Source organism: Fundulus heteroclitus, chromosome 5, assembly GCF_011125445.2.
Source record: "Fundulus heteroclitus isolate FHET01 chromosome 5, MU-UCD_Fhet_4.1, whole genome shotgun sequence".
Lineage (NCBI taxonomy): Eukaryota > Metazoa > Chordata > Actinopteri > Cyprinodontiformes > Fundulidae > Fundulus > Fundulus heteroclitus.
Window position 1 is genome coordinate 35,915,831 of NC_046365.1, and position 25,225 is coordinate 35,941,055.

General features: G+C 38.9%; 2 long non-coding RNA genes across 3 annotated transcripts; one reads left to right on the top strand and one right to left on the bottom strand.

Annotated features, from left to right (window-relative positions):
- Window positions 1–3,476: 3,476 nt before the first annotated feature.
- Window positions 3,477–22,380, top strand: LOC118563219. 2 transcript variants are annotated; one of them, XR_004931111.1, is made up of 3 exons: window positions 3,477–3,705; window positions 15,391–15,481; window positions 21,462–22,380. It is a non-coding gene; the product is annotated as an uncharacterized LOC118563219 (long non-coding RNA). The 2 variants fall into 2 exon arrangements; XR_004931110.1 differs by lacking the exons at window positions 15,391–15,481; window positions 21,462–22,380 and adding exons at window positions 5,684–5,796; window positions 6,048–6,124.
- Window positions 17,573–21,768, bottom strand: LOC118563220. Its single transcript, XR_004931112.1, has 3 exons — window positions 21,701–21,768; window positions 21,468–21,598; window positions 17,573–17,924 (listed from the first exon to the last, which is right to left on the bottom strand). It is a non-coding gene; the product is annotated as an uncharacterized LOC118563220 (long non-coding RNA).
- Window positions 22,381–25,225: the final 2,845 nt, after the last annotated feature.

Here is a 25,225-nt window from a genome sequence, read left to right on the forward strand (position 1 = left end):
GTTTAGTTTCCTGCTGAGATGAGTTCAGCCACAAGTTCAAAAGAAATGAGCAGGAATCACCTGCAATGCCCCCCCCCCTCTCCTCCGCCCCATCACCTCTCTGTCCTAACACCCCCTGGCATTAAAGCATTCCTGTTCATCATTAGCAGGATTTATGTCTCAACCTTGTCCTCCATGCTCCCTTGTTCTGCATGAACCCACTCCCCGGCTACTAATCACAGGCACCCTCTTAACCGCCACCTGCCTGGCCTGTAACCTGGCTTTGGTCCACGCATCACGCAGCTTGTAGCTCGGGGTTTACGGCCTCCTTTCGCACAGAAACACGTCTTACCTCAGGGGAACGGGACCCTCGAGTGAAGAGGCATGCAGCGTCTGTGTGGACAGTGGTGTCTGTGGTATTTTCTCCTCAGATTCAGGAAATCTGAAACAAAGAGGGGTTTTATTCAATATTATACTTGCACATGTGACATGGGCCAACTGGGCTGGTTGGCTGCTAATTAAGGCAATTTTAAATGTAATGCAAATAATCTGATGCCGGTGTTGTTGTTGAGCCTCTGCTGCACCACACCTGTGTCCCTTGGACATGCACCAAAAAATGTTTAATTAAAAAATACTGAAGATATATCATGCAATGGCATAAGCTTACTCTTTTTGATAAATCCCATTTTAAACTTGTGTCCTCATCATACATACTTTTTTTTTTTAAAGATTTCTTTAACCCCTTAAAAGGTAATTTTAGCAATTAAAGTGTCTTTTTTTCCCATCCCCTATGCAAATCTCAAATTTTGTTTATTTGTGTCAAAAGCAGCATTGATTAATCTTCTTCTTCTTTTACAGTAGCTATGAATTTATTGCTCTATATGAGTAATTTTTATATCATAACATACAACAGATTCTAAAAAAAATTAAAAAAGTTGATGTTTTTCCACATCAGATATATGATAGTTGAAATTACAGGAAACATTAAATTCAAATTAACTTGATTTTTTTTTTATTGATTTCGAAACCAGTCTGGATTAAAGAAAAGACAAGATAATTGTAAAGAGGCACAGAATGCTCTCCTCATTAAAAGACGCATGAAAAAAAACGATTACAATACACGACCTTGCCACATATGTTTTATTTGCATCAACACAGACGAAGGTATGCCAAAAAATAATTGATTAAAAAAAAGCGCAGAGATAGCTGTGTATTTCCTGTGGCCTGGTTATAAATTTAACCATGCCATAAAGTTAATCCCTCTTGAACACTTGCAACTGTTTTACTGTGCGGAGCAATTGAAAAACACCTGGGACAAAGTGAGAGAGGAGACCTAACACGTGATTATTTTTAAACGTCCCCCAATAAATCCACTTCAAGTCCCGTGGATCACAGACTGCGCGCGGCCAAGCCCAGGAAGGAGATAAAACTGCTGGATGACTTTACGACCCCCTCCACGACCATCTGACTCTTTCTGAAAGGAGCGCCTGGAGGTAAGGCTTCCTTACACTTGGCACTGCTACTCCATGTCATGTTAATAGAGCTCGGGCTGCATTTGCATGGCGTTTTAACACTGTGATTAACAAAAGCCCGCTGAAGCGCCTTCAAGCTCGTGGGGTGGGGTGGGGGCAAATGTGGTCACCCCCGTGGATGACCTGCGATCTCCCGGCGACCATTCTCTCCCCTCCTTCCTTTCTTCAACCACTATGCCCCTCTATGGAAGACCGAAACTGACAGAATTTAAAATAAAAGCAGAAATATATAAAAGTCCCAATCGATACACTTAAAACATCTAAAATTACTTTTATATCAATTTCCAATTTATTTACATGTTTTTTAATTTAATTAACATTCACATTTTTTATTTCTTGATTTTCAATACATTGCGTATTCAAGCATTTGATTTTAACTTTATTACTTTTGTTTGTTTTTATGTTTTTTTATTTATTTATAAATGTTTCTCTTTTATTTCCCCCTTGAACCTTTTTACTGTTCTTTCTCTTACATGTTCTTATTTCTATGTGTTCTATTTACATTTTTCTGTCCCCCTTTTTTTTTTACTTTTCCTTATGTATTTCTTCGTTGGTCAGTCAGAAGAAAAGTAAAGGATCCCTGTGCAGATCTGTTCCCTCCATAGTTATACTTCAGCTGCTAAATGGAGGAATTGATCTCCACACAGATTTTGCACCTTCCCTTTAATTGGTCAATAGTATAGGCGCTGAACCAATGAAGAACAGCCTACTTCATCTGCATAATGAAGCAGAAATGCATAAGGAAAACAAACAAATAAAAAACAAACAACAAAAAGACAGAACTATGTAAATGTAACGCATTGAGATCAAAAAGCTTTTGGGGGAAAAATACTGGGTAAGAAAATTCAAGGGGGAAAAAATACACAAATGCACCTATGAGTAAAAGAAAAACAAAAGAAACCCAGTAAAATTAAATAATATGGTTAAATAATGTGTTGGAAATAAAGACAGAAAAAAGGTGACGGTCAATTCAAGTGTTAGAGTAAATATACACGACAGGCCTACTTTAAACAGACATCTGTTGAGTTTTTTTTACATTTATTTAGTACATTTTAACGGTATTGTTTATATATCGTTATATTTATATATTTCTACTTTTAATTTTTATTTCTGTCAGTCTCGGTCCTCCATACAATCATCGTCACATGAACCCCAATCACACAGCCTTATGCCTTAAATCAACCGAGGTATTCGGACAATGTTACGGTTATATCTTGCTTCCTTGTATGTTTTCTTAAACTAAAATACTTTTTAAGGGCTCTTAAGCTTGTAGAACATAGTTTCCAGGTATTTAGGGACCATTTTTAAAGAAACCCGATAAAAATCATTCCTTTTTTTTCAACAAATGGTTTTACTGATCGCAAACTCTCAAATGCTAACGTTCAGCCTCCTGCTAACAGAAAGATATATATTTATTTTATTAGAGAATTTAACTATTTCTAGATTTTTTTTTCTGTCCTAGAAAGCCAGTTATTATAACTTTTTGACTCATCGAAGTGAGGTTAACATACTTTTCAGCCAGGTATTTGCGTTTTTACACCGGTTAGCCCTGTTAAAAGCGTTAATTCGGTTGCTATGGTTACCCGCCGTTCAACGGGTTTTTTAAAGTGGTTTACAAATTTAGTTTAGCTTCCAGAGTCGGGACAAATACGTTTAAAATTTTAGTTTTGTTTTAGTACAAAAAATATAATTTATAAAACATTTCATGCAAAAATATATTATCTGAAATCTGTTTATAGCCTACATTCAATTTGATCTCTCTTTTTTTTAGTGAAACTGTGTATTTTATTTTATTTTTTTATGCTGTAGGTTTAAGAACGTGTTTAAGCCGATATTTCTGGACAGAAGGACCGGCCGTGTAAATGTGTGGGTGAAGTTTGAGGAGGACTCTTACCTGGCCTGGCTGAAAACACGGGCGCTGCAGTAGCTGCCAGCAGCAGGAGCAGGTAAAGCAAGCTGAAAACCTTCATGGCTTGGCAGCAGTCTTGGACTGGTTTCCAAAAAGTTTTGGAAACTTCCCCTGGTTTCCGATGCTGTCTTTTGTTTTTCTCCGCTGTTTTTAGTCCGCCGAAGGGGAGAAAAATCCAGCGAACAGAAGCCTCTCTTTCCTAGAACCTGTCGGGAGATCCGAGAAGAACCTTTGGGGTCCAGCAAACGTGAGGCTGTGTCCTTCTCTGTGGGCAAAGTGACAAAGGTGCATCTCTCCCCCCATCTGTTTTATACAGCCCTTTGGAGGGAGGGGTCCACCCTGACTACAGCCACCCCTCCATCTCTGCTCTGGACACACACTCCCCCTCCAGCACACACACACACACACACAAACTCAAGCGTTGCACATATTGACCCCACATGTAGAGAGCAATTCAAGTGACAGGAAGCCCCCCCTGGTTCCATTGCACCCTAACTGCTCTGCGCACACAGTCTTGTGCTGCCCTTTTTTTTTTTGGCAAGTGATTGATATATTCAAAGCGAGCGGAAGAGGCTGGCGGAGTGGATTTATCACCATCGGAGTTTAAGAAGCTGTAGCTGAAAGTAGCAGGTCCTTCATGACCCAGATCCCTCTGGTTCTCCCCCTGCCCCCTGCATTAATGAGGACACACATCTGGGGTTGGGCGTTGTAGGGGTGGGTGGGGGGGGGGGGGGTTTGGCCTTTTGCATCAAGCATTTAGCAGCTGAACTGAATGAAATCCAAAGACCTGTTGCGCAAGCCAGTTAGTCTGCAAAGACTCAAAGTCTGTCTGAGATCTCATCTAATGTCTCCCGACTGTCTGCTGGCTGGACAGTTCTTGCTTTGAGATAGTTGTTCTGAGTTTCTGCTATTTCTAAAGAACAGCTTTACTATATGTGACACAACAGCTTGTTATAGTTAAAGTAACCCCCCCTCCTCCCCTCGCCTTGTTTTACATTCAAACCTTTTTAATAGCAGATAAAGATAAAATGAGAAACATGTGGTTTTCAAAAAGATAATTTCATCCATCATTGAAAACGAGATATCCACACCAACCTCTGTATAAAAAAGTAATTTCTCCCTTTGTTAGGTGATAATGTACCAGTGATTAACCACATTTCTTTTTTTTTCTTTTTTTTTTTTTTTTTGAAAAGTTGAGTTAAATTTCAACAAGTCATACCCAAGACAAATTACTGCCCAACTTGTAGGATCAGCAAACCATTTGAATAGAACTAGTCTGACAATACGAAGTAGACTAAAAGACCCAAAGATGCAGCACATCTTGTCGAATACTGAGCCCGTTTCTGCTGGAGGTTTTTCCTTCCCGTTAATGGGGAGTTTTCCTCTCCACTGTCGCTTCATGCTTCCTCAGTATGAGGGATTGCTGCAAAGCCATCAACAATGCAGACGACTCTCCCTGTAGCTCTACGCTTCCCCAGGAGTGAATGCTGCTTGTCTGGACTTTGACGCAATCAACTGGTTTCCTTATATAGGACATTTTTGACCAATCTGTATAATCTGACCCAATCTGTACAATCAGACTCAGACTCAGACTCAATTTAATAATAATATGATTGAATTTGACTTTGTAAAGTGCCTTGAGATGACATGTTTCATGAATTGGCGCTATATAAATTGAATTGAATAATTTCAAGAACAGATGATAAACTGAGTCCCTGACATCTATTATTCTGTAAAGGCGTACAAAGTCATTTAGGAGAATGCGTTACTTCTGTGAACCACAGCGAGAGCCATTAGCCACAAATGAAACACGGTGAACCTTACCAGGAGGTCTACCTACAGAAATTGCTGCAAGAATCCATCAAAGATCATCCAGGAAGTGACAAAAGAACCCAGAATAATATCTAAAGCACTTCCTTTCTCAGTCGCCCCAGTTAAGGCCAGTGTTCACTATTTAACAGTAAAGAAGAGATTGAGCTAAAATGGCAAAAGCCATTAATTGCTGTTCTGACTTTTCCTCAAAAACATCTTAAACATCCCCAAGACTTTTGCGTAGATGTTATGTGTCAAAAAGTCAAAAGTTGGGACCTTTTTTGAAGGTGTGTGCCGCTACATCTGCTGTAAAGCTAGTGCAGCATTTATAGAAAACATAACAACAATCAAATGTGTTTGTGGTAGTCTGATGGTCAGTCGCTGCTTGGCGTCTTTAGGACCTGAACCTCTCGCCGTAAATGATTGAACCATAATTTCCGCTCTCTTGCAGGAATCCTGTGGGTCAATGTCCGGCCATCAGTTTGTGACCTTAAGCTCAGACGAGCAATGATCCAAAGCAAACCAGCAGGTCCACCTCTGAACACTGCAAGAATTTAACTAAAAGTAGGTAAAATCCTTTTGAAATTAGTGTATTTTTCATTGATCTGAGCAGACTATTTGCCAATGGAATAAGATTTTTGCCCTTAAAATAACAACAATTCATCTCCATTGTCTTATTTCAAGTGCAGGATGTCTCATTATCTTATTTTAGGGGTAGAAATTCTCATTCCATTGGCAAATAATCTTATTTAGCTGCTCAAATCAAGGAAAAATATACTCAAAAATTGTACTTACTTTTAGTTCCCTTTTTGCAGTGAAACATCTCAAAGCCAAACAAAATGAAGCTGTTGGTGTGTTCAAGTCGAGGTTTGGACTTCAAGCGGTCTGAAATTTAAGGGTGTTACCTTCAACACGTCGTACATGAAAAAAAAAAACACCAATGTGACAGAAATTCTGCACAGAAAAGTGGGCCAGAATTTCTTTACAGGAGTCAAACAGACTCGTGAGTTATCGCAAACCGTTGATGGCCGATGTTGGCAACAACGACGACACTGCCAGTTACTAAGCTTATATTCTAAACTGGTTAAAGCTTTTTTCACTTAATAAATAAAATGAGTTGAAATCGTTTTTATTTTTTTTTATTTTTGTCTTATATTTAAAAGTAGTTGGTTGGTCAGAAACGTTTAGGTGTGACAAAACCTCCCCCACAATAAATCTATTAGAGGGGAAATGGTTTCCCCAGCACCGTGTATAGGACCAAAACAAACGATGTCTCAAGGCATTTTTTACAAGATAAATCAAATCAGTCCAATAGACCAAATTATAACACGCATTCCAGTTTGATCTGTTCCTTAATACAATGCAGTCATGTTCAGTTTCTATTGTGCCGTCTGATAAAGTGGTACCTAAAAAAGAGATTACTGCCTGACTTGTTTCTAAAAATATTTGCTCATAGATGGTCACAAAATCTTTTATCTTAGACTTAGAGACTTAGACAAACTTTATTGTCATTTTGTATGCACAGAGTGCGTACAGAACGAAATTTCATTTGCATACAGCTTAGGAATTTCAGTGAATTGCAGTGGATTCCAGAATAAAGTAACTTTGCAGGATAATAAAGTAACGTTGCAGGATAATAAAGTAACTTTGCAGGATAATAAAGTAACTTTGCTGGGAAATAAAGTAACTTTGCAGGATAATAAAGTAACTTTGCAGGGAAATAAAGTAACTTTGGAGGATAATAAAGTAACTTTGCAGGATAAATTAAGTAACTTTGCAGGATAAATGAAGTGACTTTGAAGGATAAATACAGTAACTTTGCAGGATAGTAAAGTAACTTTGCAGGATAGTAAAGTAACTTTGCAGGGAAATAAAGTAACTTTGCAGGATAATAAAGTAACTTTGCAGGGAAATAAAGTAACTTTGCAGGGAAATAAAGTAACTTTGCAGGGTAAATGAAGTAACTTTGCAGGATAAATGAAGTAACTTTACAGGATAAATGAAGTGACTTTGCAGGATAAATGAAGTGACTTTGAAGGATAAATACAGTAACTTTGCAGGATAGTAAAGTAACTTTGCACGATAAAAAAAGTAATTTTGCAGGACAGTTTCTGGATAAAGTGCACAGTGCTTTCACAATACAGCAATTGAGATGTAATGTCCACTTAGAAACCATTTTACATTAGAAATTATATGATAATAATAATAATAATAATTAATCCCAACAGCCGTGCACGGCTGTGTGTGACTGTTGGGCTGATTTGCGGTTAATGAGTCCCAAACAAAGCACTTCTCTGCATGTCGTAGGTTGGAGGGATTTTCCTGCAGCAGGTAACCCGTTGGCTTACTGGTGGTGTGGGGACTCATTATCGCGTCTGCTTACTGTGGTCTCTGTGGACTGACTCCCCATTCAGCACCCAGCTAATGAATTAACACATTAAGATGAAATGTCAGCCATTACATGTGAATGAGGATTAGAGAAGCAGCAGGACGCTAATGGACCACATGGCTCATGACAGTCAGAGACTTTGAACAGGCATCTGGACCGTCAACTCCCTTAGACGTCAAAAGACAACCAGTCAGAGTCTGATTTTCTTCATTTAAAAAAAAAAAAATCTTCTTTCTTATAAGTGTGGTGTCCTCTTGTGAGTCCTCATATTTTTTAGGAATGTCCCTTTTTATGGCTTTATGATGTTTGCAAGAATGCGTGGTGGAACGGCAGAGCTGCCTCGTGGTTTGGGTCAGTGCACACACAGACAAACGCTCGCGTACACACATTCATCCCGCTGCAAACACTCTGCTGAGGTATGTAGTTTGTTTCTTTGGCGAGCTCTCTTTGCATATCAGCTGCCATTGTCTTTTAAAAAACTTTTATTTTCCCAATCTGAATATGCTAATTTGGCCTCCATTGTCATTCAGAGCCACCCTGTATTCACTGCCCTCGACCCGCTGCCAGATCTGCGCTTCGCCCCGGTCTCTCTCGGCTTCCGCCATGTCTGCGCTTCAAAACAGAAACGAGACAATCGCACCAAATTCTCCCACCAGGTTTTCTGTGTGAGCGATTAAGGCACGTTGTAAAATTTGCTCTTCCTGGGGATTATACGTCTTTACGAGGATTTACTCGGCCTGTTCAAACACCCTGCAAGAGGCAGGCACACACACAACAGGCAGGGCAACCTTCCATTAAACTATTTTTCAGGGCGTTTGGTACGACTACAATCTGTAGGCCAACGTCACTTTAATTCCTATAAGAACCTTAAGCAAATGAGATATAGCGTTGGGTCATCAAGAGTTGTAGCCCTTTCATGCACCCGTGATGGAAGAATTAGCTCCTGTGCTTTGAAAGGTTAGACGTTTCTCATCAACCCCAACCTCAAACTCCAATATGGCTGCCGGGTGTGTAAAAGCAACCATGGCGGACGTAACTAACTGTCTTTACTCATGTTTGATGGTTTGTATCTCACTAAATCAGCCACATAGTGCTCTGCGTCCTCTATTTGTGAAGATGTCCCTGCAGCCTTTTAATGGCCAGAATACTGAGAAATATGTTGCTATCACCGTGTTTCTGAGCACCTCAATTAGCTGAGCTGCAACCGGACTTGATACAGTGGTAATTTGTTGGTGACGTCCCCAGAACTTAGTTTCAGCTTCAGGTGTGAAGTACAGGTCGAATTACATCAATCTAAAAGTGCAGAATGAGCCATCCCGACTTATTTCTGTTACCCTGAAACGGCTCCAGCTGTTGTTCTTTGGAGCCATTTTATGGTTCCTAATATGCTCAACAGTTCACCAAAACCCGATTGGTGTAAATTTTGTCATTAGTGCCATATCAGAATCAGAATCAAGTTTAATTGCCAAGTAGGTTTGCACTTACAAGGAATTTGACTTGGTATTGATGGTGCAGACAAAAAATAAGAATACAGTAAAATAAGAAGGATATATACACGGAAGCTGCATACTCTCAGCAGACTGTGCGTCAATGTTACGCAGAAGCTTGTAAGTCCTGAACGGGGGAGAGAGACAGTGTCCAGATTCCTGGTATGTAAGGTTCCTCTAAGTTCCTGACACGTCACCATGTGACACCTGGATTATTAGGATTTCACAAAATATTGGGTCCAACAATTCATCTCCTGTAATTCTACTATAATTATGCTAATGAACATGTGGTGAGACATGCACACCACATAGATGAGGCATTGGAGGAAAAGCAATAAAAATGCTTGTTTGATTTAAAATACCGTATAATTGGGTTGCAGCGGCGTAGCTGACCCCAAATGTTTTGATTTAGAATCTGAGTCTGTTGGCATGGTCTCTACATTGATACAGAAAACCATTACATACCACTGGATGTTAAACACAGATAACAAAATCTGAATATTTGAAACAATATAACTTTAAAAAATTAGTAGCTCAAGCAGACTTCTTTTGATTGATTTTTCTTTTAGGAATCGGACCGATTCTCACCAGCTGTTAGCTTGACTTACTCAGCCAGAGCTTTCAGTTCTTCTAAACTGAGGTCGTTCAGATGGCTATCTGCTGACTCCTGATCGTTATCTCACAGAATCATTAGTCAAAAAGTCTAACAAATTCCTTTTTAATAGTTTTACAAAATGCTGCATTTTTTCAACCTGGTCAAAGTTAATCAAAAATGAATAAATAATGGAATCAACAATTATAAAATTGATTAGTGCAACTGTTGAATCTATGAAAGTCAGTATCCTACATAAACTTCCATTTGTTCAACATAAGCATTAGATATAATTGTTCCAATTTACAACATTTATTACATTTTGTTTGTCAGAGGGGGTAGATTAATTTAGCTTTTTTGTAATTTTTCCCTTTCTGCTGTTTTTGACTGTACAGTGGGAAGGTTATTTATTGTTTAAGAGGGTTAACAAGTTAATTGTGAAGTTATGAGCCATGAGAAACTTTGCAATGTCTACCAACCATTTCAACATCTAAAATCTATGCAGAAAACTAACAGCTGATCATTGCAGAGCAGCAATCCTTAGCTTTCAAATTTAATGATCCGTCTGAAATGTTTTAATTTCCTCATTTAACTCTTCGTCTGTAGTCAGAGGCGTTCTAAAGAGGATGTTAACACAGGAAGGCATTTGACTGTACAGCTCCTTCTGGTGTGAACGTTACAACAACCATCGCCTTCGTAGTAGCTGTGATCTTTACGACTGCATTGGAAACTTCACTTTATGCTTCCTCTGTCATCGTCCTGACCAGGATCCACAGATAAGAAACTTCCTCACTGATAAAACGCGTTAAGAACGACAGTGGCTCATAAAATGACTCCAGTTAACGTCAAATTGCTCATATGCCGTGCTTTGCTAAAATATTTACATCATTCCTTGAACTTTCACGTTTTGTCACAAACTTAAAAAGTTGGAAAGTTAAAGAAAAACAACATGTGGCTTTCAATTTTCTTGCAAATGAAAACCTGAAAATTATGGCATTCGTATGCAATTATCCCCTCAAATCTGATTTGTCTAAATATAATCCAGTACAAACAATTAAATACATTTAATCACAATAGAAATCCGTCAGTCCTGTGAAGGCCTCAGAGGTTTGTTTGATAACATTATTGTTCAAATGGCATCATGAAGATCAAGGAACTCAGCAGACAGGTCAGGGAGAGAGTTTAAAGCAAAGTTTTAAAACGATGTCCAATCTAACAGGAAGCTGCGCCACCAATCGTCAGAAAATTTAAAGAGTACGACACAACCAGAGATCTAGCAAGACAGGATTGTTTACCTAAACTGACAGGAAAGGCAGAGAGAGTGTTAATCATAGAAGTAGCCAAGAAGCACATGGTAACTTTGGAGGAGCTGCAGATGAGCTCAGGTCAGAAGATTTAAAAATCTGATGACTATAAGTTGGCTTCATCACAAGTATCCGTTATGAACAAGTCTTAGGATGAAAAGTATTGAAATAAAACCATCATCAAACCACTCGGCGTTTGCTGCAGACCAAAAGAAGGTGTCCCGGTCAGATGAGACTTTTTTTGCTATGTGTGGTTTGAAACAAGCAAAATATGATTTTTTTTTTTTTTTTTGCACATCAACTGACCAGGTCAGACGTGTTAGAACCAGTGGGAACGGTCACATCCAGCCCAAATATGATCTTTTCAAGTCACATCCACATGTGGTCCTGAATCCGATTCGTCTCTGACCTTTTGGAATGTGACTTCAGTGGGAACCAACAAGCCACATTTAATACATCTTTTAATGCGTCTTTCAATGCGTTGTAATCTGCCCCTGTTGCAGTTACTCTCGACTTACTAAATGTTTGAGTGATGTCGGCCTCTGTGATGCTGTTAAAATCCTGGCTGCATCTCTGCAGTCAAACAGACCTCTGTTTAGCCATAACTTTGTAAAATGCCAGAGTTTCACTTTCGTTTCATTTCCCCCTCAGCACAGTAAATGGCTTCCCGTTGGACACTTTACCTCTTAAAACCTGTTTCTTCCATATTCTTTTTCCAATGCGGGTCAGTTTGGAGCTGCAAACAGCTGGAATTGGAGTTTTAAAAGTAACGGGAAGGGCCTTGCAGAAAAAAAAAAAAATCTGAACTGAGCATCAATGCCTGCAGTGGGAACATAGAGTTAGACTTAGACAGATGTTACTATCATTCAAATGCACAATGTACGTTTGAGCGAAATTTTGTTGCAAGGCTCCGAGTAAAAACATAAGACAAAAAAGAAACATTATAAATATTTCAGGAATGTAGCGAAGAAAACAAAAAAATTATTTTATATGTACAGAAAAGTTGTATGGTCTTTGTTATGTTATATCTAAGTTGTGTGTAAGACAATATGACTAGTGCAAGTCTGTGTAGCTGCAGGATGTATTGGAACAAAGAACTGACCATATCATGGTGCAGATGGTACATAAAAGAAACAGAAACTAATAGAAAATATTGCAACCCTGAACTTAGCATGGTCCAGTCATAGCTCAGACCAAAATCCAACTGAGAGGAAAAATAATGGGCTGAGAAGTTAGTCTTTAGATGGGCAAAGCTGGCGGAGAAACACTAAAATACTTTCAGCTCTAATAGCAAAGTACTGACTCTGGGAGCTGAGTTAATACTTTGCTAAACTTTTCAGATAAAAAAAAAAAGAGAACCTTGCGGGATGTTTCCTCCTCCTCACAGCTATGCACTGCTTTGTTGTGATCAATCACATAAAATCCCAGCGAAACACAGCACAGTTTGTGTCTGAAAAGAAAAATGAAATACGTTTGAGGGGTGTGAATACTTTTGCAGCACACTGTATATAACTGGAGGTTAGCTTTACTTCTCCGTGTAGTTTCTTCTCCAAATAAATCCTTATCCTTCCATTGTGATTCTTCAAATTATTTATTTATTTTTGACTTTCGTAAATAAAACGGCACAGCAAAGGACGAGCGCTTCATTTTTAGGAGCCAAGCCTGAACTTAAACAGCTCAGATGGAGATGAAGAAGGGTTGTATGCTGGAGAACAAGTTTTACATTTGAATATTTCCTGAAAGCTGCCATCTATAAACCTTTATATAAACAGAAAATTACAATAAAACAAAATCCACACCAAGCCAACTTTATTTGTAAAGCGTTGTAAGAACAGCTGACATTGACCAAAATCCTGGACAAAAAAAAAAAAAAAAAGAATGATTCAAATAAATAACATAAAACTTTAAACTCCAGCGCTCCGATGGCGTAATTACTGCCGGAGATGAAATGCTTCTTGACGTCTGGACGCTTTGGGGTGTAGACCTTCAGTCTGTGTGCGCGAGCGTTGATTGTGATCTGATGGGTCTGTTCGTTGTCCATCGTTAGATTGATAGCAGCTCCTGTTGTCATGCCACAAGGTCGTCAGAGTTAATGAGGGTCTGCAGCCAGCCGGAGCTTAATTACTCCTAAAACCCTTTATCTCTGATGGCCCGTTGCAGAGCCCAATGAACCTTTTCTGCACATGAACAGCAGTGAACTCCCAATACACAGTAACCAGAGTTTGGACCTTCAGGAGTGTGGACCGTAGCGGACATCTCACAAGCAGAGACCCAACAACACCGGCACAGAGTTAGAGTTTGTTGTTTTCTCCTCACAGTTTCTAAACAACAGCATAATCTCCCATCTGATTAACCCTGTCTCTGTCATAGAGCCTCTCCTCCCTGGCTCTGTCGGCCCGCTAGACGGCTGACTCTATAGAAGTGACGGAGAGCTCAGAAGTCAAAGGGCAAACTCTACAGGGAGCAGCATGGGCTCCGGGGGCCAGAAGTCACTTGTTTTGTTTAATCCTCACCCAGACGTTTAACTTCGCTGGACTTGCAGGGTTTGTTTTTGCACAAGATGTTCTTCTACCCAATACTGTCTTTATCTCGTTTACCTATCACCCAGAGTCCTCAGAGGAACCAATTTGTTGTCCTTGAGTTAGGACAGTTGGGGTGACAGAGGATTAATGTCAAAAATGTAAGAAAAACTAGATGAAGGACGATTAAATAAACCAGAACATTTGAGAGCTTATATATAGTGTTACTATAACAGCTGTTCCAAAGTTTTCTTACGTCGCATCCGTGGGGCCAGACTTTCTTGTAACGTTTAAAAGTGATCTTGATCAATAGTTCCCCTTTTTTTCTGAAGGTTTTTAGATTTTTTTTAAAAACTTGTTGATGCTTGCATGACAGCGTTTTGTTCAGATTGTGGTAAAAGATAAGAAAGTGGACAAGAGAGTGAAGGAAAAAGTAAGAATGATCGGACTTTGTTAACGGTCTCCGGCAGAGATGAAGTACCTGAAAGCCGAGTTTTAAAGAAAACTGTGAAAATTTAGCAAACACCAAAGTAGCTGAGAGTTTTTTTTTATCTTCAGCAAGTTTCCCGGCCCTGAGAGGCATTTTTGTCTTTGGTTCACAGCCACAAAAGCTGCATGAAACAAGTTACCTCATTTTTACAAATTTTAGTTAGATAAAAAAAAAAATTAATAAAGAGCAACAGCTTGATTTTTGTTTTTTAGGTTTTATGATAAAGGAAATCATCAAACCTTAAAAAAGGGAACATACATTTTCTTCAAGGGAACCTTCCGCTTTTATAAAAAATGATTTGAAAAAGCCGCACAGTTTGAAACCAAAGTACAAAAAAAATCTACTTCATGAGAAAGAATAGAACTTACACTATTACTGCTAATCTTTACAAAAAAGTTTGCTTTCTAGGTGTTTTATTGCATAAAAACACCCAGAAAACTCTTAAACCTCGCATTTTTAATTATCTTTACATATATACTTATCTTTATCTTTTTTTAAAAACATGTTAGGGAATCACTTTGCAGCCTTCAGGTAAATCTGTGATTTACCTGAAGACATAGGACCACATTCTTGTTTTTGTGCCAGACTTCTGGTCACAAAATTCCCAAAGAGCCTTTTTTATTTTTTATTTAGTTTTATGCTAACATAACACTGGTCACTGTAGATTAGGGACGTTTCATACCTGAACAGGGAGGAGATCAGCATCACTGAACAGAAAACGAGTGACGAAGCATCCAATGAAAAACTTTTTAAACTCTTCAGAAAGTCCAGAAGATGGTTGATTAAGACCACGTTAAAACGTGTTATAAAGTAGAAGCCTTCAGGTTACATTTTTCATGAATTGGCGTTATATCAATAAAATTGAACTGAATTCAAAAGAAGAACAATGCATGTAAAGGTTTGTGTTTTTAGCGGTTGTGTTTGTCTGTGCTGTGTTCACTGTGCCTTTAAATTTCCCCACAGAGGCATATAAAGTTTGATTAGACTGAATAAAACCAAACCATGTATGACCCAAGACTGCCGCACAGCATTTGTCTTTCTGTTCTGGTTTTGGATCCATGATAAATTCATTAATGAATAATAAAACCTCATCTACTTTCATCAGTCTTTGGCGATGGACAAATCGTTGGCTTTAACACAAAAGAGGATGAAGAAGCAGAAATTATCATTTTCAGTCCCAGTCCAGCTGGAGCTTAAGATGGCTTCAGTTTGTTGGCTTTAAACCTTCTGTCCAGCCGGTTTGGTGATCTCTTTCTGTTTCTTGTTAACTTTTTGGTGAACCTTCTTGCCTTCGTACGGTGCGTCCTCTGAAATGGTGAAATCAAACCTTGCATCAGAACGGTTAACCTTTGCTGTGGTGCTTTTTGGTTGCGTTAGGTGGTGCTTACCCGCTCCTGCTTCCTCCGGCTGGATGCAGACCGAAGCCAGGCTGAAAAGGGAGAAGATGACGAAGGCTAAGATGATGAAGGTGAGCTCGAAGCCGGAGAACGGCACTTCCATCTACACAGCTGCCCAAACAAAGCATAACGAGTCAAACCCACATTAACATGCAGAATTAAAAGCAATAAAAGGCACAGAAAGTCTCGTTCTTGCTACGAGAAGCAGAAAAAAATGGTTTTAAACATGAAGGGATGTTTATTATAAAAACATTTTTTAAGAATATTTATTATTTTTCTGATGCATACATTTTAAAACCGTCCAAAGACAACTTGTCCTGTCACACCGTAATAATCTTTTACTACATCGTCATTTACACAAGGTTGTGTTTGTGTGTAGTTGATAGAATTATTCTTACTATTTCCTACATATTATGTTATTTACTATTTTCTTTATGTACATTGCATTTGTCATATATATTTTCTCTTTACTACTAAGAAGTTTTATGGTTTTAGATCTCTGTCTTATAGTTGCAGAAGGCCTGCAGAAAGCAGAGAAATATGTTGTGACTATAAACATTTTTATGAACTCTATTCAGCCATCTGGAGAGACTACGCATAACTGCACTGTGTGAACTGCTTGGTTTTATCTTGAAGGTCACAGTTTTGCTTATCCCTACCCCTTAGATTCACAATGGAACCAGGGATTCCTTTTCCTAATAAATAGAGAGGAGGCGACGGATTTTGGTTTGAAAACTAACATCATTGTTGTCTCTCCTTCTTGTGTTGTTAATTAATGTTTTAGGTGTTTGAACCTGACAGTAGTGCATAAAAATTACATATTTTTTGACGAAAACAGATGCAGAAAAAGAGAGCCATGCTTTCCGTTTCTTTTCGAGATGATTTTAAGTGCTTCCTCTTTCATGTAATGCTCTTTGTGGTAAAAGACCGAGCTCCCTTCACTCATATACAGTTCCCTTCAAGACCACCACAGACGTTTACTGACATGTTACCTCAGGTTTTTTTCATCTCTGATGTTGCATTTGTTAATTAGCTTCATACGTACTGACATGAAAAGTCTCTTTAGCCTGGCTAAAGCTCTCCTCACTGCAGATATAACCCTTAATCTTTGAAGTTCTGATGATCTTGATTGATTAATGCAGCAGGAACTGCAGATGGAAATTAACCAAGAAGCTAAACTAAGTTTGGGCTGCGTGCTTTTCCTTGGATATTAGTGCAAACACAGGAGGACAACAAGTGTGCTTTTACATCAGTCGGTTTAATAGTCTGGTGGGTAGAGTTTTCTTTCTGTACTCCACCTTTAGCTACGATTTAAAACTGGACTGAGGCGATGGAAGCGGCTGAAGAAATGAGGGAACATGTTTTGTAATGAAAGTGCACTACCCACTTCTCTCCGCCAGAGGGCCTACACGTATTTTCTGCTGCTTGCTTAAAAACCTAGTTTGAGAAACTTGGGCTCTGCTCCGTGTTTACACTGCGGATTTAATAGTTCCTGGCGTGAAAAGCAAGGTTTAAAAATGTCTTGCTGATTAAAACTTTCATCCATACATAAACATTTTAAAATGCATGTTTAAATCCCATAACATCAGCAGTGTCACACATCATGGCAAAGCTGAACAAAGTTAAGGAATGGGAAGCTGTTGTGGTGTGGGCGACTAGACAAAACTGGAGGAATAATCTGCATTAATCAAAGCGTCTAAAAGGTACACAGGTATTGGCAACTTTTGGTTCACTTTAAGTCCCTAAATGGCAACATTTCTAGGTCAGAAAGTCTCAACAATCTTCCGCCACAAAGCCTCAGCTTCCCAGTCCCACCAGAAAGTATTTATGGTGCTTCCCTACAAACATTGAAAGCGCTGCACGGAAACTGTACAGGTTGAATAAATATTTGACCCTTTAACTGGTTCTGCTTGTTAAAATAAAACTGTCAATAGACATAAACAGGTTTCACAGCGAAGTTTCAGTCGTGAAAGCCAACCATGAAAAGCCTGTCGGTTCTTCCAAACAGGTTTAGCTCTTTAATGACCACAATGAGGGAGTCACACCTCCACAACACTATGTCTCCTAGATTTGTTTTGTAACCTCCAAAAACAGAGAACATATGGACTTTTCTCACAAATAAATACGCCCTGTTAGGTTGCTGTTGTGAAACTTACTGGAAGAAGAAGTTTGCGGGCTGTTCCCCAGATTGAGGAAGCTTTCCTTGTTCCCTCTTGACATCCGTAAGGCGAGCAGGCAGGCGATGCTGTCATGAGCCACTTTGTTGGAGCAGGTGTCTCTTTATCGCTTTTTCTGCTTGCACAATGTAAGCCACTCCTTTGTGCCTCATCCTGGGAGCAAGTTACGCGAGGTCCGCGAACAAACACGCATTCAGAGGTCAGCCCGGCAGACGTTGTTTTATGAACTGATAAAAAGCCACGGCCACACACCAGGCGGCACGTTGAGTTTTACTCACAGGAAGGAGTTCACAGGGTCACACCAGCATCTCTGCGCTTTTGGGTTTGTCGTCAGTTTCTGCAGAAAGACAGAAAAAAAAAATGGCTTCATCTCTTTAAATACACTTGATCTCTTCTCTTAAAAACAATCAAAAATGCTAATAAGAATAAAGCAAACACATTTTATAACACTGTAAATATAAGGATCTGAAAGGAAATATTCATTTGTAGTTTTTTTTTTAAAATAGCTCAGAGACTAACGTTAATTTTGATCTACATTCTTATCGACATAAAGGTTGCAAATAAACTTTTATATTAACAGTTGTATTGTTTGTAAACGTTAACCGACTTAATCAAAGTGAGTTACAGTTCAGATACGTCTGTGTTTTCTTTACAGTGAGGAGTTTCTTGGCGTGTTGTTAATGAGTGATTGTGGGATGGAGCAGTCTGCTGTGAAAAAAAATAAAAATAAAGAACTCAATTTACCGGGCCGTCCACATTCCAACCCTCTGGTTATGAAATACGTACCACAATAGAAACAACGACATCCCTGATTAAAGTGAGTGAAATGAGTCTCCATTGGGCAGCTTGGCTTATTGTGACCAGCTGCGTAAGTCTGTCATCTGCGATGGGGTCTTAGCTAGCCACCGCTCCTCCGCATCGAAAGAGGTCGGCTGAGTTGGTTTGGGGATCTGATCAGGACGTTTACTGCAGTCCTTCCCTCAGTGCTTTTTTTGTTTTGTTTTTAGGAGACATGTCTCACTGGGACGCTGGGATTTTTCAGTAAAAATCCAGAAAATTGGGTGTAACCTCTGTACAAGAACAGCCAGGTTGAAAACCCGCACGACCAGCCGCACTGGTTTGTATCTTCAGGTGTATCTGACACAACTGCATTTGAAACCAACACAATTCTGGGCACACAGGAACTTTTTAAGAAATACGACCCACTATTAGGCCCCATACTGTATGGATTTTAGAGATGCAAAACTTTCTGGTGCAGCTTCACCGAAGATGCGTGGAGAGGGTCTAAGATCTGGTGAAGAAAAGATCCAGCAACACTTGAAGTACTAGAAAGCAACTTTTTTTTGCTGATCAACACTTTTTGGCTTATCTTTACATAAATAATCTTGCTGTGTCTATCTATCTATCTATCTATCTATCTATCTATCTATCTGTCTGTCTGTCTGTCTGTCTGTCTGTCTGTCTGTCTGTCTGTCTGTCTGTCTGTCTGTCTGTCTGTCTGTCTGTCTGTCTGTCTGTCTGTCTGTCTGTCTGTCTGTCTGTCTGTCTGTCTCAGTATCCGTGCTCTAATATCACTAATTTATTTAATGGAATAGGAATATCCTTTGTGGTCCCTCTGTTGGGATATTCTGGTGTACCAGCAGCAAGGTGACATGCAAACTGAATAATGCCGAGTCACACAAGGTTAAATATTATTAAAAAAAGAAGAAATAAGAGACAGTAGGGACAAATTTATATTATAAGAAAAAAGAAAAACACTTTACAGTTATTAAAAATAGCATATGCTGGTTTAAAAAAATTGTTCACCATAGTAGGGGGAATTAAAAATGTGCAAAATGTGCTTCAATATTTATCCATAAAAAACAACAGAGTGCCTACCAGGATATGGAAAAAAGTGTGTAAATACTAATGCTTATATAAATAAGTGGTGTCTGTGATCATAATCAGATGATCTGTAATAGCAGCGATAAAAAACAGGTGTTAAACACAACCTTCAGAGCACCCGTTATTAAACACAACCTGGAGACTTTAAAAGTGCGTTAATGAACTGAGCCGAGCTAAACTCTGACGGGTGATTTTAAAACAAACCGCAAGAAGATAAGAGACGGTCGGCTTGTAGTATTCTGACCTTTTATTTTCATTAAAGCAGTTTTACTGTGTGTGTGAGCATACTTGAACTTGCAGTGTAGTGAGAACATGTTTCTTTTCGTATTTTACCACCAAAGTCAGGACCTTTTTTTTGGTTTTCAGTTTTTTGGGGGCTAGGGATTAGGTTTAAAACTAAAGTGTCAACTAGGTTTAGGTTTGGGTTTAGGCCTTAGAAAGGGTTGAAAATGAATGAAAGTGAATGGAAGTTAAGGCAAAGTCCTCAGTAAGCATGTAAAACAAGGATGTGTGTATATGTGTCCATTTTCTTGTACATTTTAGCAGCTCTTAATCTAAACAAAACTCTGCGCTTTCAAATATGGTGCTCACATTGTTTTGTTTGACTTCTGTGCTTATGAGCTCAAAAAGAGGACATTTCATAATTTGGCTTTTTGCCCCACACTAAATAATACAAAAAACAAGGATTGTGAGGTTATGCTACTGCATTAAAATATGGATTTATTTCAGAACATTTTACACATCCTTATTAAAGGTGCTAATAAATCTGGAGGTCGCTGTTTTTAGCCACAAAACAGAAACACTTTACCTCCTCTTGGCTGGAGCTCCTTGACTTTGCACTCAGGAAGGACAATTTGCTTTATGTATCCGTTTTAAGCACTGGTGAATGTATTATCAGAGAGCACCATCTGAGCAATGAAGGCATTTCTGCTTTTAGCAACAACGTGAAAACCAAATCTGTGAATGACGTTGAATTCAGAGGCTGCAGTCGGCTGGTTTACACGAACCTTCCCCGTCACGATTAATTCAAGCCAGATGCTGATTTAGATTTTGAGTTAAGTACAGAAGCTATAGAAAGAATACAGCAGGCTTCTTTTTACACTGGCTTCCTTGTTTATCTCAAATAAAATGAATTTAAGTTCTGCAATTTGCCACCTCCACTAAATATGTTTGATATATATATCTACAGTATCTCTCTCTCTCTCTCTCTCTCTCTCTCTCTCTCTCTCTCTCTCTCTCTCTCTCTCTCTCTCTCTCTCTCTCTCCTCTCTCTCTCTCTCTCTCTCTCTCTCTATATATATATATATATATATATATATATATATATATATATATATATATATATATATATATATATATATATATATATATATATATATATATATATATATATATATACACTTAATGTCTGAACTTTGTGAGCGCTTCAACACCGTGAGCGCTGAGCGAAGTCAAGTTCCTTGATTGTTCACACTATAGCCTATTCTGATTTTAAGTGTTACATACCATCAAACTCACATTACCCCAGAAAGTTTTAGTTTTAATGTAACCTTTTCATTTTATAAGCATTTCTTCTGACTTTAAGAAATTTAAATGTCATAAAAAGAACTGATATCATTGTAATACCAGTGGAATCGCTACTAAAGTTTGTTAGCAGTTATGATAATAGATTGGTTGCTTCAGTGCCAAGAGAGATGTTTCCATTGATAGTAGAGAAACTTATACATTATTTTATATATATGCTATTTTTTTAAAATAAAATGTAAATTAAAAAGATAAAATAAAATATCATCTATTTTTTCTACAACTGTGCTACAACTTTACTTTGTTTAACCTTCCGAGCGATGCCTGTCTCATTTGCTATAAAAAACAAAATAATTTCCAATGTAAATCTCCCATGGGTGTGAATAATTTTGGGTTTAACTGTCGGATCATTTGCAGCAAACATACTCAAAGCATTTTTTTTTTTTTTTTTTTTTTTTACCTGCAGCCGTACCTTCTGAGCGTGGACACTCCTCGTTGATCATCCCGATGAGCGTGAAGAGGGCGAACACCAGAATGGAGAACATGATCGTCCACACTTCAAGCTCGGTCAGCGAGGCCATCGATCCGGACGCGCTCCCACGGCTGTGTGTTGACAGTAATATCAGTAAAATCACCAGCACCGCAAAGGTACGGGGCTCATCACAGCGTATAAAAAAAAATAAAAAATCAGAGTTAAACACTTACCTGCTGGGTCACAGGAGCATTCAGCGGCAGACGATCACGCTGCAGCTGCAGTTCAGGCCTTCTGCGCCTCTCTTTCTTTCACACTGTTGCAAGAGCTGCGAAGGGCTGACTTACACGTTCGGTCTCGAGTTCAAGAGAGATCATGTTCACCGTAATTATTTATAGAGCCCGCGACTCTACAGCTACGTTTTCACTGAATGCGGGAGGTTTTGAGGATACTGAAATGAAAGTTAAGCCAGGTTCTTGTAGCTTACTTCGGTTCTGATGTTCCACTATGTTGTGATAGACGTCTGGTTGCATTTGAACCCGTCTGTTCTTCTGAGCTGCTCTGCATTAAAGCACATTGGCGACCTCAGTCACCACAAATGGTGGTTTTTCTTCATTTTTAGCATTTAACCGAAGAACAAGTGCACAATCGACCTCCCTTGTTTTCCTATTACGTTTTTTTTTTTTTTATGATTGTGCACGTCTAAGTACATGAGTTTGAGAGACCACTTCTCTTCTGGGTTGTGGCTTACAGGACCAGTGCTGCTGCAGGTTCTGCATTTTTCATCTTTGTTCTGCAAAGTTCTTAGCGTAAAGATGTTGCTGCACTGTGCAGAGTTTTGAGCTCATTTCTATAGCTGACATGCAAATTTATTCACACATCACAGTCACTTTACAGCCTTAAAACTTCAATGTTTTATGTTTTAGACCAATACAAAGACGCATGTAGTTGTGAAGTTGTGAAGGATATATGGGTTTCAACATTTTCTTATACATTTATATCTGAAAAGGGTGGTAAGAACATGTTTATAGCCTTGTTTATTCTGATGGCCCTAAATAAATCCAGTAAGTGCCTTCAGAGGTCGCCTGTAGTACTTGGTAAATGGAGTCCGTCTATGTGTAATTTAATCTCAGAATAAATGCAGATGTTCTGTCTCTGGCCTCAGAGGTTTGTTAGATAACCTTAGTGAATAAATGGCTTTGTAAAGAAGTTTAAAGCAGGGTTAGACTCTAAAACAACGCTCCAAGCTTTGAACATTTCACCCAGCCTTGTTCAACTCATAATTTTAAGATAAAAACCGTATGGCACCACTGCAGACCTACAAAGACACCGGAAGGCCAGTTTAAAGGAGCGATAAGTGAAGTTTCACCACTAGGTGGAGCTGTAGACCAAAACAAGACGTGTGACAAGCCCGTCCTCTCTCTACCTCCACTCCAGCTGCAACCCGCCCCCCCCCTTTCCCCTTCCCTTCTCACCCGTTGGCTCATATGCACATATTTGAATAAATAATTAGCAAAACAGCATCACCTTTCGGGGGAACATGCCTAAAGAATAATTAAGTAACTCGTAACTTTCTAATGCTGTTAGCAGGAGAACGTTTCAATCCGCCGGACGTGCTCTCTGTCGTTTTCCTCCTACACAACAGTGTCAGCCGTTCACATGGACCCGCGCGGCCGGCCCGGCTACGTAAACAAGAGACCGGAGAACAACACAGATGGATGGTGTGTGATGTCATACCATATTACCTCTAAAACGATACCTTTAGTTCTTCACATCACTATTTTTTTTAGTTCTTTCTATTTAGAACATGGGTCTTCAACGTTTTCCAGGCCAAGGACCCCCAAACTGATGGCGAGATGGAGCGGGGACCCCCTAATTATATATATTGTATAAAATTGTATTATATCCAACTGGTCCTATAGTGCTATATGTAAATGTACCTTGTTATTGTGCATTCAATACTAAGATACTCAAATAATACACAGGTTCATATATTCATGTTTTTATTTTAAACATGTGCGAGGCACAGTGAGTAGGGTGGCCATGCCACTGCCATTTATAAACATAACATAACACAATAAACTGATACCTGCCAAGATCAACAATGTCTGTCAATTGCATGCAATCATGCATAAAAGCTATTTAAATGGACATTTTTAAAACATAAATGTGAAAAGGAAAATAAGTGATGCTTGTTAGTGCCACTGGCATGCATAAACATACCTGTTATATTGCATACAATACTGAACTATTAACATAACTGACAGATTCATGTTTTAATTTAATTTTTTTTTTTTTTTATTCAACCAAAACTTTCGCGACCCACATGCAGTACCTCCGCGGACCCCCTAGGGGTCGCGGACCCCCTGTTGAAGACCCCTGATTTAGAATATTGACATTTTGCTTATTGCTCCTTTAAGTAACCGGTCATCAGCGAAGAAGCAAAGAGGTCCATGATAACTCTGGAGGATTTCTAGAAATCCACAGCTAAGGTTGGCGAACCAGGTGACAATATAGCTTTTAGTTGTACTTGGTAAAAATCTGCGCTTTATGAAAATGTGGCAAGATCTTAGATTGAATTGTTTAAAGAAACCATAAGAACTCCCCTCTGCAGTTTGCAGCTAGCCATGTAAAAGATACAGTAAACACCTGGAGGAAGTTGCTCTGGTGAGACGAGATAAGATGGCAACCATTTGGCCCACAATAGAAAACCACGTGTGTGGTGGAAAACGAACGTTGCACGTCGTCCCGAGCACCACATCCTCTTGATAAAACATGTTGGTGGCAGCATCATGCTGTGGTTTTGCTTTCATCAGAGAGGCTGGTCAGAGCTGATGGAAAGATGTGCCTGAAAACAAAACAAAGTCTAGAGACGGACAGACGTCTTTTACCTTCCAGCAATAAAACGGTGCATTGTTTTAGAGTCATGCCCCAAAACACACGCACCCTCTAAAACGAGAATGTTGAAACAACTTAAATGAATTGCCTCGATTGGCAACAAGTAATCTAAATGGCGTTCACCTAATTTAATTTATTTACAATGGTTTAACTTGACAACTTATAGACTAAACTGGATAAACCTGATTTAATTACTCGTTACCAACTGAAGCAACTAATTTTAAGTTTTCTCTTGTTAGAGTGCAATCACCGCAAAAGGTGATTCTACAAAGAGTCATTCAGATGTAAAAAGGTGTCAAATTAAAGGGTTCCACCAATGTTGTGTCGACACACACAGAAAACTTTGCAAAGAACTATTTTGATCTTGGGCGCTTTACCGACAACGTGACACAAAGACACGATTTGTTTTAAATTTTAACAAAACACAGATGGGAAAGTAAAGTTTTAGCACCAACAAATGTTATTCCAAAAAAAAAGCTGGAAGCTATATTTTTACCCTGGGTCTCAAAGATTTGACTTTCAGATGCTTTTTAAGCCTTCAGTTCTTTGGGTGTTTAAAAATACAAATGAGGATGACGATGAGAACCTTAACAGAAACTGAGTGACAAAGCAGCAAGAATCTAAACACTAAAGTACTAAAGATTAAAACAGCTGCAAGCTATTACAATAAAGTCTGAGTCATAGGAAGTGAAGATTAAAGAAATAAAAATTGCTTTAAAACTTTTTCACACTGTAAAGGCAGTTTTTTATGTTGTATTCAGACTGAACGCGATTTGCGCATCAGGGGCGTCTGGTTTACATGCGAGGTCAATGGTGCGTTTCACCCGACGGATGCAGCACGTTTTGAGATTTCAAGCGTC